At 55.6% G+C, this 15,338-nt stretch overlaps 2 non-coding genes and 2 pseudogenes across 2 annotated transcripts; all 4 read left to right on the top strand.

The window, feature by feature from the left end:
- The first annotated feature begins 4,375 nt into the window (after nt 1-4,375).
- On the top strand, nt 4,376-4,569 carry LOC139695812 (U2 spliceosomal RNA). The gene has a single exon (XR_011702404.1). It is a non-coding gene; the product is annotated as a U2 spliceosomal RNA (small nuclear RNA).
- Nucleotides 4,570-6,080: 1,511 nt separating this feature from the next.
- Nucleotides 6,081-6,186, top strand: LOC139695822 (U2 spliceosomal RNA; annotated as a pseudogene).
- Nucleotides 6,187-11,730: 5,544 nt separating this feature from the next.
- On the top strand, nt 11,731-11,919 carry LOC139695807 (U2 spliceosomal RNA). The gene has a single exon (XR_011702399.1). It is a non-coding gene; the product is annotated as a U2 spliceosomal RNA (small nuclear RNA).
- A 1,511-nt stretch (nt 11,920-13,430) lies between these two features.
- Nucleotides 13,431-13,564, top strand: LOC139695825 (U2 spliceosomal RNA; annotated as a pseudogene).
- The last annotated feature ends 1,774 nt before the right edge of the window (nt 13,565-15,338 follow it).

Below are 15,338 nucleotides of genomic sequence, written 5' to 3'. Positions count from 1 at the left end.
GGTCCTTCAGGCCGTGGAATATCGTCCGCCAGGCCCCGTTTGTGCCATGACTTAACGCCCTCCCATGCCCCCACGTCCTCCCCGTAAAAACGGGGGGGCGGGGGCCGTTAGAAAAGCACCATCGCGTGCTAGTTCCTCCGCCCCCCCCTCCTCCTCTCGCACTCCGCGGAGGAGGAAAGTCGAGGCGTCAGAGCCCGACTCCTCCCCTCCCCATACACCACCGGACGGCGCGTCCGAAAGCGCTTCGGCGCGTAGGACGCGTCGCCCGCGGAAAATCATACACTATGGCTCCCCCGTTTCTTCTTCTTCTTCTTCTCCATCCGGCGTCCGAAAGCCTTCCCTTGAGACCTTCTCCCCGCTCTCGGACGTCACCTATTCTCCCCCCAAGTCCCGTTCTTCTTCCCCTCTCTCCCTCGACGACTTCACGACGCCTCCGGATTCTTCTTCGTCCAGACGTCCGGCGCTGGATTCTCCCCCCCCGATTCCCCCGACTGCCCCCGCCCCCCAAACGACTGACAGGGTCCCGGCGCTTCTCCTGACCGGCACCGCGGTGTCGGCCAGGAGAATCGACAATCAACTTGTGGTTTACTTTCCCGTGGCGGACACGTTAACCTGCACCGAGGTGGGATGCAGCATGTCCTTCCGCGCTACGGAGTGGACGGCGATGCGGAGAAGTCTCGTCCGGCACCTGATGGAGCAGCACGGCCACCGACTCACGTCGGTGAACGCCTGCTCCATCTGCGGTGGGACTATCGGCCGCAAGCCGTCCACTCATCCCTGCCTCAAAGGGGGGATACGTAAGGCTGCGGACGGACGTGTTGCACTCTCGCATCGGTGCGGGGCATGCGATTTCGCATGCACTACCCGTCGCGGGCTTGCGAACCACATGGTGACCCACAAGAGACCTCCCCCCTTGATTGCCCCCCTTCAGGAGGCAATCGAGGAGACAGTTAGATGCACGACGCCGCCCAACGTGACCGAGGCGCAACCCTCCGATCCAGACGCAGCAGCAGACGCTCCGGCCGAAGACCTGGCGCCGGGGCAGCCTCCTGAAGTCGGTGACCTTAACGACACCGGGTCACCGCCGCCTGTGGACGCAGCAACATCGCCGCCGCCAGCTCCAGACGCAGCAGAAGGAGCACCACGACAGGTCGAGCCACCGATACAGCAGAAGGAGAAGCTGTGGCTCGACCGACTGGCCAGCACATCCGGCCAGTCATGGGAGGAGTTCGAGGTCGTGGTGCAGGATCTGGTGGCCACCACCCAGGCGGAGAGGAAGAGGGAGGCGAAACCTGCGGACGGAGGGGAAGCTCCTCGGCCACGAAACGTCGTGCACAGACAACCACCAAGACGCAGACAAGTAGCTGACTACGACGCGAAAAAGGCGTCGGACATACAGAAACTCTTCAGGAGTCATCCCAGGAGGGCAGTGGAGAGCATCCTGTCCGATAAGTCACCCTATTGCGACATTCCCGCGGAGGAGGTGGAAAAGCATTTCCGCCAAGTCTACGGGAATGTCGGGATGGGGGGCTTGGAGGACGAGGGTGACGACTCGGTCTACCGTCGCACGACGGAGACCGAGAAGAAACTGCTCCTCGAAAGGATCACTCCTGAGGAAGTGACGAGACGCATGTCTAGAACCAAGAACACCGCCCCGGGCCCCGATGGCCTCACCTACGGCGACCTGAGGGCGGTCGATAGACATGGACGAATTCTCTCTTTTATCTTCAACAGATGCCTGAAGGAGGCCAGGACACCGGCCGCGTGGAAGACCTCTCGGACTGTCCTCCTGCACAAAGGGGGGGACCGCCAGGACATCGGCAACTGGAGGCCCATAGCGCTTGGCAACACCATCGCCAAGCTGTACGCCGGGGTGCTTGCTGACCGCATACTATCTTGGGCGGTCAGCGGGAAGAAGATGCACCCGGCTCAAAAGGGCTTCCGGGAGTTCGAGGGGTGCCACGAGCACAATTTCACCCTTCAGGCAGCTGTTGACGAAATGAGACGCAGACGTTCCCGAATCGCACTGGCTTGGCTTGACCTACGGAACGCGTTCGGGTCCATCCCGCACCAACACCTCCAGAACACCCTGAGGAGGATGGACTTGCCTGAGGAGATGAGGAGGACCGTGGAGGAGTTGCAGAAGGGCTCCACGGTCGTGAAGACGACCAGCGGCGACACCGGCGTCATCGACATCTGCGCCGGTGTCAAGCAGGGGTGCCCGTTATCACCGACCATTTTCAACTTGGGAATGGAGCCGGTGATACGGGCGGTCGCTGGTGAGGCAGGCAAGTCCGGAGTCGTCGTCCAGGGGCAAAACATCGCCATCCTGGCCTACGCGGACGACTTGGTGCTGGTGGCCCGGGACCAGGAGCACCTGCAGCGCCTGCTGAACATCGCGGGAGAAGAGGCGACCGCTGCAGGTCTACAGTTCAAGCCAAGCAAGTGCGCAACGCTGGACCTCAACTTTGCAGCAAACCAGCCCGTGCAGCCGTCCCAACTCACCATCCAGGGGGCGGCCATTTCCAGCCTGAAGGACGGCGAAGCGTACCGGTACCTCGGGGTCCCGTTCGGGTTCCACGTGGACCAGACCCCCGAGGAGGACCTGGTGCGCTTGGGCGAGGACGTCAAGAAGATCGACGAGTCACTCCTCGCCCCGTGGCAGAAGATCGCCGCGACCAACATCTTCCTTCTGCCCAGGCTGGAATTCATCTTGCGGGCTGGTAATGTTAAAAAGAAAAACTTGACCGACATCGACAAGAGGCTGAAGGCCTGCGCAAAGGGCTGGCTCCATTTGCCCAAAAGGGCATCGCCTGAGATGGTCTTCATTGGCCATCAACACGGCGGCGCAGGTCTTCTCCCTCTTTCCGACTTGACTGACATATTGACCATCGTGCAGGGATATCGACTCCTCCATTCCCGTGACCCCAACGTGAGAGTGCTCGCCTGGGGTCGCCTGAAGGAGGTAGTGCGGAGGAAGCTGAGGAGACCGCCAACCACCGGTGATCTCGCAGAGTACCTTAGTGGTAGTCTGCGGGATGACTTTGGAAGGGAAAGCGGCGACTTCAGTTCCCTCTTCACGCAGGTTCGCTCCGCGTCACGCCGTATCGCCGCGCGCATAGGCTTGAGCTGGAGATGGTCGGACGAGCTAAGGGAGATGCAGATTTCGTTCCGGGACATGAATGACGGGGCTGAAGACCGCCCCCCCTTCATCAGGGTTCCTCCGAAGGCCGTAAGGCAACTGACGGGTGCCCTGAAGATCGCGGTGCGGCGCTACTACCTGAACAAGGTAAGCGCCAAGCCCGATCAAGGGAAAGTCATTCGTGCCTCGGCGAAATCTGAAGCCTCCAATCACTTCCTGGCAGGAGGGAGATACACCAGGTTTTGTGATTGGAGGTTCATCTTTAGGGCTCGGCTCGATCTGCTCCCGCTCAATGCCTGTCGCCGTTGGGAAACCAACGGGGACAAGCGGTGTCGGCGATGTGGCTACGCGGAGGAGACCCTGCCCCACGTCGTTAATCACTGCACGATGCACTCAAGGACGTGGCAGCATAGACATAATGCTGTCCAAGACCGACTACACAGGGCTCTGATTGGACGCCGGGGAAAAGGTGACGATGAAATCAGAGTCAACAAACAAGTACCTGGCACTGACTCGACTCTTAGACCAGACCTGGTTATAACTAACCAGGCCGACAAGACTGTGACATTGATCGACGTAGCAGTACCGTTCGAGAACAACGAGGGAGCTCTGCTGGCAGCCAGGACCGCGAAGGAGGAGAAGTACGCCGCCCTGGCAGAGACCATCCGCCAGCAGGGATACCGGTCATCGGTCGCCGCCATCGTCGTGGGAAGCCTGGGGACGTGGGACTCGCAGAACGACCCCGTCCTGAAGTCCCTGGGCCTACCTCGACGATTCTGCACCACCATGCGGCGACTGATGGTCAGCGACGTCATCCGCTGGACCCGGGACTGCTACGTCGAACACATCACGGGACATAGACAGTATGAAGACGGCTCCGGAGGCTGAAAAGGAAAGGACAAAAGTGAAGTCGTGTAAAATCATTTCCCCCCCTCTTTCCATACTTCTTCATTGTAAAACCTTTCTCTGTCCCCTTTCTCTTTTATTTACTCTATGAGCCATAGTGTATGAATGGCCACGCCGTGGTGTATAAACGGCCCCCCCCAAAAGTGTAAACCCTCCCCGTGAGAGACTTAAACATATAAAACATTTTATAAAAAAAAACACTCGTGCGAGAAGCCTATATTATTATAATATTTCCCCAAAATAAAGGGGCAAAAAGACTTGTTCCCCGGCTCCCTCATTTGGAGGGAGCCGGTCATGTATAAATTATATATTAATTATAAGTTGCTTAAAACTCTGTATGAAAGAATTTTCAAATAAACATTTTAAATCTGTTCTTATCAGCTTAATATCTGATACGTCCCGCATTGCGGGACCAGAATATTAATCTGATTTTTGGACATTGGCGGGGTACCCGGAGTTTACTCCATCCCTGCCGCGGGTTGGCCCGGCATTGCAGTACCGTCGGGATCGGCCCATCATTAAAAAGGTCCACTTAAAAGCTGATGAGAACAGATTGAAGCTTAAATTGATCCGCGAAAATTATTTATTTTCGCACTTGCAAATTTCAGGCGATCCGGCTGGAAAAATATTCGCGAAATTGCATTTTCGCGGAGAGAAGCGATTTTATTCCATGCGAGCGGAGCAAAAGTAATGTAATCCAAATTGAAGCAGCACAACGAAGTATTAAAAGGAATGAATTATTAAAAGGAGAGAAACTTGGGAAGAAAAAAAATCCCATCTGAAGAGAGTCGTCGTCACTTTAAAGTGTAAGTGTAACAATAAATACAATTTTGTGAAAATAATGCAATTATTTTTTCTGCTTTCAATGCAACGTCAACAACAACAACGTCTTGTCTCCTCAGTATTCCATCATTGGAGACGACGACAACTGTTGAAGAGAGGCGCCGGATCACGTTTCAAACTTTGGCGTGTGACGCCCCTTCCTTCCAGCTGTTTACCTCCCCCCCGAAGAGATGGCGCGCGCGCGCTCCCGGCAAGGAGCGTCATTCAAGACGACCCGACGCGAATCGACTCGCGGAAATAGGCGAGTTCCACTCTTTTACCTTAGTTTTTGAACACCAATCTTTCCACAGAATTTATGCGAAGATAATTCTTGTAAAAGGAGTGTGTGTTTGATGAAAAAAAATTGAACGGAAAAGAAACTCAATACATCGGAGGAAACGACCGATCGCGAGCACTCGGGAAAAATTGGAAAAATGTTTGCAAAAAAATTTTCAGAAATTTTTTGCGAATTTCGCGGAAATCGATGCCCATTTCCGCGATTTTTTCGAGAAAATGGAAAATATAAACAATGGAGAAATCTGGTTTTCCATCTTGTGTAATTGAAAGCGCCACTTTTTTACAGCCTTTTCGATTCCTATTCTCCGATTTGAAGAAAACCCTAATTTGTTTATATTTGAAGAAACCCTAATTTATGTATTTATTTATTTATAAGGAAAGCGTATTTTTACTAATGACGATTAATGCAAAGTAAGTGAACAGCACACGATTTTAAATCTCTACCACACAGGAAGTGAAGTGAAGAGGAAGCCCGTTTTTCGAAAAACTGTCGACCACTGAATACTGGCGAAAAGGGCCCTTTATTACCGCCCTGGATGCCCCCCTCCATTTTCGGAATGTTTGAAAATTGCGCCCGACCTTTCCCGGGAAGCGGGGAGAGAGCTTGCAATACGTCTCGTGTGTCGCTCACAGAGATGGCACGACCTAGCGAAGGACTCCGCGTTGCAATTTACTGTCTCGCCTCCGGACTCCGGGGACGCAATTGCTCCGGCCGTCCTGCCCCCCGCGCCCCCCCAAAACTTTTCTTGCTGCAGGAAAACAAGGAAGCCTTCGGAAACACCCCCGCAGGACCCTACGCGAATTCTCCCCGACCAATGCCACCCCGCGGCGCCTACGCCAATCCTGCGCCCTCCGCCCCAAGTGCTCCGGGGTCGTCCCTACACATGTAAATATTGCAGAAAAGGGCTCCCTTATCGCTTCTCGGCCTTATGGCTAAGATCAAAGTGTAGTATCTGTTCTTATCAGCTTAATTTCCTTTGATTTGTATTTTTTAACGTAAATTTTCCTCCCGATCTTTTTCATGAACAGCTACACTTTCGTTTCCGTGCCTCTCTGAAGAGTCCCGGATGGGCCCCCACCAGTGGTAAGCCCCCCGGGATACTCTCAGAGAGAAGGGGTAACAGGACACTAGGCGCCTGCTCTGCTCACTTCCCCTCTTTCTCCCCCCCCTCCCCCAATGGCCCCACGGTCCATTGCCTCCTCAAGGCGGGCCGTGGGACCCAATGCCCCTTCTGGGCTCCCCGGATCCACTACGGATCATCCGAATCGCCCCTTCTGGGCGAATATCCCCCGGGCTGGCACCGGATCCTTCAGATCCGACGCCGTATCAAAGCCCCCCTCCCCCGGGCGCACTGCCGGATCCCTTCTGGACCGGCAGCCTAAGCACCGGGTTTCCCCCGTCCCCTGGTGCACTGCCGGGTCCCTTCTGGACCGGTAGTTTGAGCACCAAGCCGCCCCCGACCCCTGGTGCAGCGCCAGGCCTCTTCCAGGCCGGTGTAGTGTGCACCAGGTTTCCCTCGCTTCCCCCGATCCGCGGGCGCGTCACGCCCGATCGGTGGTGAATAATTTAATTCTCCCCCCTCCTCCCCGGCCCCCTCAGGGCACCAGGGGACGCCCTCCGTCGAGTCCCGTAAGGACCGACGCAGAGCGGGCGATTCAAACGGCGCGCGCTTCGCCAAGACCCGTTTTTTCCGCTTTTCCCGCCATCCCGTTGGTAAATTCACGCTCGGCGCGCCTCACGCCCGACGGAATTACCACTCATTCCTCCCCTGATCGCAATACTCGGTGAAAGACGTCATCTTTCACAGTTGCGACAGGAAAACTCCCTAAAACATTCAAATCTCCTCCCGGTCCCGCCCAGAAGGGCCGAGAAGCGTGGTAGTGCGCCCTCAGCGCCAACCCTCGGCGGCCGCCTGAACTTTCTCCAGGCGGACGCCGCCGCGCATTTCAAAAGTTTGAAAATTGTAATTTTCTATTTCGCGGCCCTTCAGGCCGCGGAAAAGACCCCCCGTACCCCCGTTGTTACCTTTTGGCCATTGTTAATGTCCTTAGAAATTTTTATAGCCCTTAAAAGGACAATTTTTCCTTTTCCCGTCCTTAAAAGGACGATTTAATTAACGATTTAATTAAACTTCTTCCACGGTCCTTAAGACCGCGGAAGAGTGCCCCCCGGCCCCTCCCCATGCGCTAACAACCCCCAATGCCCCCACGTCCCCCCCGTAAAAACGGGGGGGCGGGGGCCGCGAAAAAAGCCCCGGAAACACCGGGTGCCAAAACCTCCGCCCCCCCATCCTCCTCTCGTACTTTGCGAAGGAGGAGAGCCGAGGCATCAGCGCCCGGCTCCCCCACTACTCCCCCCGCCCCCCCTAGGTCACCCGGCGGCGCGCCCGAATGCGATTCGCCGCTAAGGACGCACCGTCCCCGTCCATTTGTACGCTATGGCTCACCAGTGTATTCTAATGTATCTTCTCCTTCTTCTTCTCCTTCTTGCGTCCGAAAGATCCCCTTAGAGACCTTTTCCCCCCTTTCTGACGTCACCTATTCCCCCCCTCACTCCCGCTCTTCCTCTCCTCCCTCCCCATCCCTCGACGACTTCACGACGCCCCCGGATTCATCCTCGGCCAGACGTCCAGCGCTGGTTCCTTCCCAGGACTCTCCCCAGACAGCCCCCGTCCCCCAGACGACTGACAGGGTCACGACGAGTCTCCTGACCGGCACCACGGTGTCGGCCAAGAGAGTCGATAATCAACTTGTGGTTTTCTTCCCCGTGGCGGATAGCTTAGGTTGCACCGAGCCCGGATGCCCCACGTCATTCCGAGCTTCTGCGTGGACGGCGACAAGGAGAAGCCTGCTGAGGCACCTCAAGGAGCAGCACGGCCTGACACTGACATCCGTCAACGCCTGCTCCATCTGCGGCAAGACTATCGGCCGCAAGCCATCCACGCACCCTTGCTTGAAGGGAGGTACCAGCAAGGAAGCGGAAGAACCTGAGGCATTCCGGTATCGGTGCGAACAATGCACCTTTGCATGTCCTACCCGCCGTGGATTAGCGAACCACAAGTCGACCCATAAAAGACCTCCCCCCTTGATTGTCCCCCTTCAGGAGGCAATCGAGGAGACTGCTAGATGCGCAACGCCGCCCAACGTGACCGAGGTGCAAATTTCCGTACCAAGAGCAGCTGAACCGGCCGAACACCCGGAGCCGGAACCGCCCCCCGTGATCGGTGACTTTGAGATCCCGTCACCGCCGCCTGGAAATGAAGAACATCCGCCACCAGCAGAAGCAGCAGAAGATCTGGCAGCACCACGACCTGTCGGGCCCACAGGAGGACCGAAGGAGAAACTGTGGCTCGACCGATTGGCCAATACATCCGGCCAATCATGGGAAGAATTCGAGGTCGTGGTAGAAGAACTGGTGGCCAGCATCCAGGCGGAGCGGAAAAAGGAGGCAAAGGAAGCAGACGGAAAGGAAGCACCTCGGCCGCGAAACGTTGCGCATAAACCACCGACCAGACGCAGACAAGTACCGGACTACGACGCCAAAAAGGCGTCGGACATACAAAAACTCTTCCGGAGCCACCCCAGAAGGGCAGTTGAAAGCATCCTTTCTGAGAAGTCTCCCTATTGCGATATACCCGCGGAGGAGGTGGAAAAGCATTTCCGCCAAATCTACGGGGATGTCGGGATTGGGGGCTTCGAAGATACGGATGATGAATCGGTCTACCGTCGAACAACGGAGACCGAGAAGAAACTGCTCCTCGAAAGGGTGACTCCTGAAGAGGTGACGAGACGCATGTCTAGGACGAAGAACACCGCTCCAGGCCCCGATGGCCTCACCTACGGCGACCTGAGGGCGGTCGATAGACATGGACTTATTCTTTCTGCAATCTTTGACAGGTGCCTGAAGGAGGCCAGAACACCGGCCTCGTGGAAGACCTCTCGAACCGTCCTCCTGCACAAAGGGGGGGACCGCCGGGACATCGGCAACTGGAGGCCCATTGCGCTTGGCAATACCATCGCCAAGCTATACGCCGGGGTGCTGGCTGACCGCATACTATCCTGGGCGGTCAGCGGGAAGAAGATGCACCCGGCTCAAAAGGGCTTCCGGGAGTTCGAGGGGTGCCACGAGCACAATTTCACCCTTCAGACAGCTGTCGACGAGGCAAGACGCAGACACTCCCACATCGCACTGGCTTGGCTTGACCTTCGAAACGCGTTCGGGTCCATTCCGCACCAGCACCTCCAGAAGACCTTAAGGAGGATGGACTTGCCTGAGGAGATGAGGAGGACCGTGGAGGAGCTGCAGAAGGGCTCCACGGTAGTGAAGACGTCCAGCGGCGACACCGGCGTCATTGACATCTGCGCCGGTGTCAAGCAGGGGTGCCCGTTATCGCCGACCATCTTCAATCTGGGGATGGAGCCGGTGATACGGGCGGTCGCTGGAGAAGCAGGCAAGTCCGGAGTCGTCGTCCAGGGGCAGGACATCGCCATCCTGGCATACGCCGACGACTTGGTGCTGGTGGCCCGAGACGAGGAGCACCTGCAGCGCCTGCTGACCATCGCAGGAGAGAAGGCAACAGCAGCAGGATTAGAATTCAAGCCAAGCAAGTGCGCCACGCTGGACCTAAATTTCTCTACGAACCAGCCCGTGCAGCCGTCCCAGCTAACCATCCAGGGATCGGCCATCTCCAGTCTGAAGGACGGCGAGGCGTACCGGTACCTCGGGGTCCCCTTCGGTTTCCACGTGGACCAGACGCCCGAGGAGGACCTGGTGCGCTTGGGCGAGGACGTCAGCAAGATTGACGAGTCTCTCCTCGCCCCGTGGCAGAAGATCGCCGCCACCAACATCTTCCTGCTGCCCAGACTGGAGTTCATCTTGCGGGCTGGTAACGTAAAGAAAAAATATCTGACTGACATTGACAAGAAGCTGAAGGCCTGCGCAAAGGGCTGGCTCCATTTGCCCAAAAGGGCATCGCCTGAGATGGTCTTCATTGGCCATCAACATGGCGGCGCAGGTCTTCTCCCTCTTTCTGACTTGACCGACATCTTGACCATTGTACAGGGTTATAGACTCCTCCATTCCCGTGACCCCAACGTGAGAGTGCTCGCCTGGGGTCGCCTGAAGGAGGTAGTGCGGAGGAAGCTGAGGAGGCCGCCAACCACCGGTGATCTCGCAGAGTACCTTAGCGGTAGTCTGCGGGATGACTTTGGAAGGGAAAGCGGTGACTTCAGCTCCCTCTTCACGCAGGTTCGTTCCGCGTCACGCCGTATCGCCGCGCGCATTGGATTGAGTTGGAGATGGTCGGACGAGCTAAAGGAGATGCAGATTTCGTTCCGCGACATGAATGACGGTTCAGAAGATCGACCACCTTTCATCAGGGTTCCCCCGAAGGCCGTGAGGCAACTGACGGGTGCCCTGAAGGTCGCGGTGCGGCGCTACTACCTGAACAAGGTAAGCGCCAAGCCCGACCAAGGTAAAGTCATTCGTGCCTCGGCGAAGTCTGAAGCCTCCAATCACTTCCTGGCAGGAGGGAGGTACACCAGGTTTTGTGATTGGAGGTTCATCTTTAGGGCTCGGCTCGACCTGCTCCCACTCAATGCCTGTCGCCGTTGGGAAACCAACGGGGACAAGCGGTGTCGGCGATGCGGCTACGCGGAAGAGACCCTGCCCCATGTCATTAACCACTGTACAATGCATTCAAGGACGTGGCAGCGTAGACATAACGCTGTCCAAGACCGACTCTACAAGGCTCTGATTGGACGCCGGGGAAAAGGTGACGATGAAATCAGAGTCAACAAACAAGTACCTGGCACCGACTCGACTCTTAGACCAGACCTGGTTATAACTAACCAGGCCGACAAGACTGTGACTCTGATCGACGTAGCGGTCCCATTCGAGAATACGGACGACGCACTGCTGGCAGCCAGGACCGCAAAGGAGGAGAAGTATGCCGCCCTGGCAGAGACCATCCGCCAGCAGGGAAGCAGAACATCGGTCGCCGCCATCGTCGTGGGAAGCCTGGGGACTTGGGACCCGAAGAACGATCCCGTCCTGAAATCCCTGGGCCTACCTCGACGATACTGCAACACCATGCGGCGGCTAATGGTGAGCGACGTCATCCGATGGTCGCGGGACTGCTACGTCGAGCACATCACGGGTCACCGACAATACGAGGACGGCTCCGGAGGCTGAAATAAAGACAAAAGTGAAGTCGTATTAAAATCATTTTCCCTTTTTTTCCCTTTTTCCGTACTTCTTCTTTTGTAAAACCTTTTTCTGTCCCCTTTCTTTTATGAGCCATAGTGTATAAATGGACAAAATGCCGTAGTTTATAAACGGCTCCCCAAGTGTCACCCCCCCCTAAAGTGAAACCCCCCAAAATGTGAACATATTACCTGTACTATATAAAAAAAAAAAAAAACAAATGTGTGAGAAGCAGTATAACTATATAAACATTCCCTGAAAAAAAAAGGGCAAAGACTTGTTCCCCGGCTCCCTCACTTGGAGGGAGCCGGACTTGTATCAAATATACATATGTAAGTTGCTAATTGAATATTTTAAACTCTGTATTTAAAGAATTTTAAATAAACATTTTTATCTGTTCTTATCAGCTTAATATCTGATACGTCCCGCATTGCGGGACCAGAATATTAATCTGATTTTTGGACATTGGCGGGGTACCCGGAGTTTACTCCATCCCTGCCGCGGGTTGGCCCGGCATTGCAGTACCGTCGGGATCGGCCCATCATTAAAAAGGTCCACTTAAAAGCTGATGAGAACAGATTGAAGCTTAAATTGATCCGCGAAAATTATTTATTTTCGCACTTGCAAATTTCAGGCGATCCGGCTGGAAAAATATTCGCGAAATTGCATTTTCGCGGAGAGAAGCGATTTTATTCCATGCGAGCGGAGCAAAAGTAATGTAATCCAAATTGAAGCAGCACAACGAAGTATTAAAAGGAATGAATTATTAAAAGGAGAGAAACTTGGGAAGAAAAAAAATCCCATCTGAAGAGAGTCGTCGTCACTTTAAAGTGTAAGTGTAACAATAAATACAATTTTGTGAAAATAATGCAATTATTTTTTCTGCTTTCAATGCAACGTCAACAACAACAACGTCTTGTCTCCTCAGTATTCCATCATTGGAGACGACGACAACTGTTGAAGAGAGGCGCCGGATCACGTTTCAAACTTTGGCGTGTGACGCCCCTTCCTTCCAGCTGTTTACCTCCCCCCCGAAGAGATGGCGCGCGCGCGCTCCCGGCAAGGAGCGTCATTCAAGACGACCCGACGCGAATCGACTCGCGGAAATAGGCGAGTTCCACTCTTTTACCTTAGTTTTTGAACACCAATCTTTCCACAGAATTTATGCGAAGATAATTCTTGTAAAAGGAGTGTGTGTTTGATGAAAAAAAATTGAACGGAAAAGAAACTCAATACATCGGAGGAAACGACCGATCGCGAGCACTCGGGAAAAATTGGAAAAATGTTTGCAAAAAAATTTTCAGAAATTTTTTGCGAATTTCGCGGAAATCGATGCCCATTTCCGCGATTTTTTCGAGAAAATGGAAAATATAAACAATGGAGAAATCTGGTTTTCCATCTTGTGTAATTGAAAGCGCCACTTTTTTACAGCCTTTTCGATTCCTATTCTCCGATTTGAAGAAAACCCTAATTTGTTTATATTTGAAGAAACCCTAATTTATGTATTTATTTATTTATAAGGAAAGCGTATTTTTACTAATGACGATTAATGCAAAGTAAGTGAACAGCACACGATTTTAAATCTCTACCACACAGGAAGTGAAGTGAAGAGGAAGCCCGTTTTTCGAAAAACTGTCGACCACTGAATACTGGCGAAAAGGGCCCTTTATTACCGCCCTGGATGCCCCCCTCCATTTTCGGAATGTTTGAAAATTGCGCCCGACCTTTCCCGGGAAGCGGGGAGAGAGCTTGCAATACGTCTCGTGTGTCGCTCACAGAGATGGCACGACCTAGCGAAGGACTCCGCGTTGCAATTTACTGTCTCGCCTCCGGACTCCGGGGACGCAATTGCTCCGGCCGTCCTGCCCCCCGCGCCCCCCCAAAACTTTTCTTGCTGCAGGAAAACAAGGAAGCCTTCGGAAACACCCCCGCAGGACCCTACGCGAATTCTCCCCGACCAATGCCACCCCGCGGCGCCTACGCCAATCCTGCGCCCTCCGCCCCAAGTGCTCCGGGGTCGTCCCTACACATGTAAATATTGCAGAAAAGGGCTCCCTTATCGCTTCTCGGCCTTATGGCTAAGATCAAAGTGTAGTATCTGTTCTTATCAGCTTAATCCCCTTAACTTTCTTCTTTTTCGCCCGCCAAATTCAAATTTTTAAATGAACAGATCTACCGCTTTTGGACCTTTCTAGCCTCTCTGAGGAATCCCGGACGGGCCCCGACCAACGGTAAGCCCCCCGGGACACTCCCAGAGGGAAGGGGCAACAGGACACTAGGCGCCTGCTCTGCCCAGTAGCCCCTCTTTCGACCCCCGATGGCCCCACGGTCCATTGCCTCTTCAAGGCGGACCGTGGGACCCACCGCCCCCTCAGGGCTCCCCGGTCGCTCACGGACCGTTCCCCACGCCCACTTGGGGTGATAACCTCCCCGGGCTCGACGCCGGGCCCCTAAGGCCCGGCGCAGGCCCCCGCCCCCGGTGCACCGCCGGGTCCCTTCAGGACCGGTAGGCTGAGCACCGGACGTTCCCCGGCCCCCGGTGCACTGCCAGGTCCCCTCCGGACCGGTAGCTTGAGCACCGAGGCCCCCGGACCCCCTCAGGGCCCCCGGGAGCACCCTCCGTCGATCCCGTACGGATCGGCGCAGAGCGGGTGATTTGAACGGCGCGCGGTTTCCTTTTCGGCCGCGACGCCGGTCAAGCGACCGTTCGGCGCGCTTCACGCCCGATCGGTTCGATTGACCCCCTCCCCCCCGTCCGGTATTTGTGGAAGACTTCATCTTCCACAAAACCGTCATTTCAAAACCCCGGTAAATTCAAATTTCCTCCCGATCCCACCCATACGGGCCGAGAAGCGGGTTGAGCGCCTTCAGCGCCATCCCTCGGCGGCCGCCTGGACTTCATTCAGGTGGACGCCACGCGCTTAATTTAAATTTGTATTTTTGAAAATTTTCGTTCCGCAGTCCCTCAGACCGCGGAAAAGCCCTCCGTCGCCCCCCTTGGCCTTCAGCATTTATATCTTTTGAATTTTTTTGTGTCCTTAAAAGGACAATTTTCAAAACAACGTACCACGGTCCTTCAGGCCGTGGAATATCGTCCGCCAGGCCCCGTTTGTGCCATGACTTAACGCCCTCCCATGCCCCCACGTCCTCCCCGTAAAAACGGGGGGGCGGGGGCCGTTAGAAAAGCACCATCGCGTGCTAGTTCCTCCGCCCCCCCCTCCTCCTCTCGCACTCCGCGGAGGAGGAAAGTCGAGGCGTCAGAGCCCGACTCCTCCCCTCCCCATACACCACCGGACGGCGCGTCCGAAAGCGCTTCGGCGCGTAGGACGCGTCGCCCGCGGAAAATCATACACTATGGCTCCCCCGTTTCTTCTTCTTCTTCTTCTCCATCCGGCGTCCGAAAGCCTTCCCTTGAGACCTTCTCCCCGCTCTCGGACGTCACCTATTCTCCCCCCAAGTCCCGTTCTTCTTCCCCTCTCTCCCTCGACGACTTCACGACGCCTCCGGATTCTTCTTCGTCCAGACGTCCGGCGCTGGATTCTCCCCCCCCGATTCCCCCGACTGCCCCCGCCCCCCAAACGACTGACAGGGTCCCGGCGCTTCTCCTGACCGGCACCGCGGTGTCGGCCAGGAGAATCGACAATCAACTTGTGGTTTACTTTCCCGTGGCGGACACGTTAACCTGCACCGAGGTGGGATGCAGCATGTCCTTCCGCGCTACGGAGTGGACGGCGATGCGGAGAAGTCTCGTCCGGCACCTGATGGAGCAGCACGGCCACCGACTCACGTCGGTGAACGCCTGCTCCATCTGCGGTGGGACTATCGGCCGCAAGCCGTCCACTCATCCCTGCCTCAAAGGGGGGATACGTAAGGCTGCGGACGGACGTGTTGCACTCTCGCATCGGTGCGGGGCATGCGATTTCGCATGCGCTACCCGTCGCGGGCTTGCGAACCACATGGTGACCC

This window comes from Hetaerina americana, unplaced genomic scaffold (assembly GCF_022747635.1).
Source record: "Hetaerina americana unplaced genomic scaffold, ioHetAmer1.1.p SCAF_645, whole genome shotgun sequence".
Classification (NCBI taxonomy): Eukaryota; Metazoa; Arthropoda; class Insecta; order Odonata; family Calopterygidae; genus Hetaerina; species Hetaerina americana.
The sequence above is the reverse complement of the archived record's forward strand: the minus strand, read 5'-3'. Positions and strand labels throughout refer to the sequence as shown.